The sequence below is a fragment of the Rattus rattus genome, chromosome 14 (assembly GCF_011064425.1).
Source record: "Rattus rattus isolate New Zealand chromosome 14, Rrattus_CSIRO_v1, whole genome shotgun sequence".
In the NCBI taxonomy this organism is placed as follows: Eukaryota; Metazoa; Chordata; class Mammalia; order Rodentia; family Muridae; genus Rattus; species Rattus rattus.
The window spans coordinates 13,745,054-13,750,165 of NC_046167.1; positions in this window are offsets into that span (position 1 = coordinate 13,745,054).

Genomic DNA, 5,112 nt, shown 5'->3' on the forward strand with positions numbered 1-5,112 from the left:
GGGTCTCCATGCTTAGTCCGATGGTTAGTTGTAAGCATCCTCATATGTATTGGTAAGGCCCTACCACACTCTTGTAATTCTACTTTCTTTCTTTTCTTTTTTTTTTTTTTTTTTTTTTTGCTGCTTTTGAACTTCTTGTTCTTTATCTTCATATTTTTTTCATTCTCTCAAAATAATTATTCAATTTTATTCTATAGCCTGTGTTCTTTAAATGCTTGCTGCATACAGCCCATGTTTTAAGGTCCAGAGATAGTGTCTACTGTCTTTTCTCCTTACAGGATTTATAATCTAGAGTGTACACACACATAAGTATCTATGTATTAAAGTGGAATGGAAATGTCTAAGAGTCTGTCTAGCATGGTGTAAACTCCCAAGCAGAAGGTATCATGCCTACAGGAGAGGCCAGAATGTGTTTCAAAGGAGAAGTGGTGTTTTCATCTGGGCAGTGAGCGATGGCTAGAACTGAGTAGTAAACACATACAGAGAGAAATGCTTCAGCCAAGACTTAGCAATAAAGATAAAATCTCAGATCCAAAGAGATCAAGACAAAAGTCACCTGAGTGGAATTGGATGGTTTTACATTTTTTCTTTTCTTTTCTGTTCTTTTCTCTTCTTCTTTCTTTCTTTCTTTTTTACATGAACTTAATTTTTCCATCCCAACTATTTGCCCCCAAAATACCGATTCTCTATTAAAACACCATATAGTTACTGCATGAAGCGCAGGAAACATTACTTTAACATATTTAGGCTTTGTAAATAAAAAGTAGTTTTGAGAGGTATTTGATTGTCTTTGTATCGTTATAGTCATATGTTTATTCTTCATACTAGCTACGACCTTCCTTACCAGTGATCATCTCTGTGCTTTTCTGTGAAGAAAGTACAACAAAACATATATAAAACTAAAAATTACTTAAAAATAACTTTCTCTGGGCCCATTTGTAGAGTATCAGTTTTGTGAGTGAACTTGATAGAGTAAGTAGACTTAAGACATGTAGGAGCTTACTATTCCATAAGTAGACTTAAGACATGTAGGAGTTTACTATCCCTTATGTTCACTAACCATGGGTCTCATTTTCATGAAGTACCTATTAAGCCTTTCGCCTCTGCTTATATTAGAATTGTTGATTTTTGCTTACTGCCTTTGTATATTTTCATGTATTTTGAAATTAAGTCCTTTATTAAGTGTATATATGTAGTACATGCAGTTGATTCTAATTGCATGTGGTAGTCATGGTTCATAATGTTACTCTAAATTCCTCCCCATGGACATTATGATGGGCCTATTAGCAGCCTACAAGAATGAAGGAAGGGCTCAGGGAGCCTGGCCTCCTTGAATTATTTTGTTGCTGATAGATCCAGGGAGTAAGACAACTAAAGACTCCAAAAGATAGTTTCAAATTAATGATGACACTAATGTCCCTAGTTAAACAAATAGATCAAGAATCAAAACCAAAATTATGAGTTCAGGGAAGAGATAGGCAGAGAGAAGAGGGGATTTCTAGGGATAGGAAACAGTAACCATAATGCATTATATACATGTATGAAATTCACAAAGAACTTAAAAAAATCTTTATATATATATAATGTATATATACATGCATATGTGTATATGCATATAGCAATATGTCTATATGTATTTATGTGAATATGAGCAGCACATAGAACATATAGATGTGTAGGATACACCTATAAGTATGCGAGACATGTCAAGATATGTATGCATATATTTATAGACATGTATGTATATACATTTGAGATGAGGTCTTTCTGTGTTTCCTTCCAAGTTGTCCTTCCTCAGACTTAGAATGGTGGGATTAGAGTCATAAGCCCTCACACTCATTTATTTTAAGCCACTGAGTTTTTGAGGTATTTTTATACAGGGACAAGATGCCAATACATCTAGCAATTATATTAGAAAGTTTACCAAATGTTTTATTATATTTTAAAATTAATAATATTTTTTAACCAAGATAATGAAACATGAACACCTCCCTCCATGCCACAGTGCCTAAAGTTCCCATTGTATTTAATGCTATATAACCAATTATAGACATCATGGTTTTATAATGCCAATGTCCATTTAAGATTGAACCACATCTACCATGTATTTGCTCTTTATTTATTTTCTCCAATCTCATATTTTCATCTAGAGCAGTCTTTCCTGACCAGTAAGTATACTTTAGCAATTTCTTTTAATGATTTCATGTGGGTAAAAACTCAGTCATTATTTGCCTGAAAGATTTTTTTCCTTATTATTTTCTTATGACTGAAAGAAACTTTCATCTACCACAAAGTTTTATGTGGACATTTTCAGCACACTGAAGCTATGTATCCAATAATATCTGATTTCCCATGCTTTTGTGAAATCAGCTAGGATTCTGCCTTTTAATCTTTTACTTTCAACTCATGATCTTTTTCTTTGTTTCTAGTTCTTATCTCCCATGAGGGTTCAATGATTAGTTCTCTTTGCTATATAAGAGATAATCATAGGACAGAAATCCTTTAATATTTCAGAATCTACACAGCCACAAGTAGAGGGCAAAGGTCATGGAGGTTGGCATGCTTATAACTCTGTCTACAACAGGAAATCAATTGAAAAAAGTAGATACTTTTAAAATGATGTATAAACGTTCCCATATAAGAGGCTAAAAATGAAGAAAAATGAAGGAAATATCTATATCAATAAAAGCAATAAAGGATAGAAAATTAAGCAGGTGCAAAAGATACTAGGCACAGAGATGTCATTAAGCCTGAAGAGGTTCAGTGCTATTAGAACTCACGCTGGGCTGGAAATAAGAACAAAACTTAACGTCTCACTTCAGACTTCTCGCCAGAGACCTCCAAGAACACAGGGGAAAGCTGAATTAGGAGGTGGAGATGAACTATTTCCACAAGAAATCTCTGTAGACAAAAGCCTTCTTAGATAAGAAATGATTGGTTTGAACTACAAAATATCCAACTTATCAGATAAATGCAATTTCAAAATGTAGGTATTTATTCTAATCTGTAGACCCAAAATATATAAGACAAAATTGGAAGAGACTACAAGAAGAAAAATCAGAAATTCATGGTCATAACCGGACATTTCAGTATGACTGTCTGTCAACAATTAATAGAAAAACTGAGAAAAAGATTTGGATATTACTAGTAAATTGATCTGCTGTATTATACAGGGTTTTGTGCCCCCAGAGCTGCAGAATACACATTTCTTTCAAGTACATATAAAAGACACATTAAATTTGATTGTGCCTTGGGTTATGAAGCAAGTTCACCAAATTTCGAGGAAATTAAATAAGGAAGAACATATTTCTGACCTCTATTGCAGTTAAGTAGAGATCTAAAGGATAATAGACAAACCTCCTCATGCTGGATGTAGAGAAAAATGTGTGTGTGTGTGTGTGTGTGTGATGTTAGAATAAGTCATGACTCCCAGAAACTAAGCCTACAGGAAATCCAAAGATATTTTGAAAGTAATAGCAATGGAAGAATGCATAGGAAAACTTAACACTTTAAAGACAATACTTTAAAATTGAGGGTGTAGGTTAACAATGTTTCTTGTAAGTCTCAAATTCATGAGTACAGAGAAGGTATGGCAAAATAAACCAAGGGAACAAAATTAAAAATATCACTGGGAAAAGTAGAAACTGATGAACGATCACAGAAAGACGGTAACTGCTGGGGGTTGGGGGGGGAGAAAAGAGAGAAAACAAAATAACAACAAAAGAGAAAAACCCATATCAATAATCCTCTAGTCCTGCCTATGGGGTTGCAAACAACTTCAGCTCCTTCAGTCCTTCCTCTAACAACCATATAAACCAAGCAGATCACCCATCCAAATCTCCTAGGGAATAAAACACCAAGCAAAGAGTACACATGGAGGGACCCATGGCTCCAGCTGCATATGTAGCAGAGGATGGCCTTATCTGGCATCAATGGGAGGGGATACCCCTGATCCTGTGGAGGTTGGATGCCCCAGTGTAGGGGAATGCTAGAATGCCGAGGCAGGAGTGAGTGGGTGGGGGAGCACCTTCATGGAAACAGGGGGAGGAGGATGGGATAGGTGGTTTGCAGAGGGGAAGCTGGGAAGGGGGATAACATTTGAAATGTAAATAAATAAAATAACCAATATAAAAAGAGATGTTCAAAAAATATAATCCTCTAGTATACAAGGGCAACATGGAATAAAGAACACAGGCCTGGAACTACAGATATGAATATGGAAAGCATTGCAGCAGGAAAAAAGAAAAAGCATAATTACGTACCAGGACATGTGAAAATCAGAGAGACTGGTACCTGTTTCTTCCCAAAATAAATGGTTGGGATTTTCAGTGTGGAAGGCTTTGGCTGTATTGACAAGAGTGGTCGAAAGGCAGGTGCTCTGACTCAGAGAGGCGATCAGGAAGAACTGAGAAAAAAAAAAAAAAACCAATGCTGAGAACAAATTCTGGGGCCCAGGGGAAGTGGAGGGGATAAATGGCGGGAGTGAGGTGTCCTCATGAAGACTGATGGGTACCCTTCTCATGCAGACAAGAACCTGGACTGAAGGGCAGTTGAGACTGCTAAGGAGACATGTAGCAGGCCCGAAAAGAGATGGAAAAGAAGTGTGGACCAATGTCAGAGTGGCTTGACTGGGTGCGTATTACACACACAGCACCCTTAGAGCCATCAGAATGGACAGGCTACATTGACATTTGCAGATTGATAATCATCGGGAATTCTCTTCTGGTTGTATGGTCATGGATGAAAACTAAATAATACCAAGATTAAAATATCCCAAATTATTCTGTAATTTAAAACATAATTGAAAGTGAACTCCTACATGGTTTGGTTAAATTTGACCATCTGGATATTAGATTTGCCAAGCAAAACAAAATACAAGGCCAACGTTGGAGTAAAATGTCATGTGTGTATGTGTGGTGTGTGTGTATGTGTTTGTCTGTGTGTCTGTGTGTATTAGAGTACGGTCTACCGTATACCAGCATTTATTTTATACCTGGAGCAGACATGGTAATTTAATATTAGCTTATAATTAGTAAGATAGAAAAATAACAGATCCTGAAACAGACAAAAAGTGAGCAAAGAGTTGAGCATGAGGCGGTGCCCTTTCCAGGA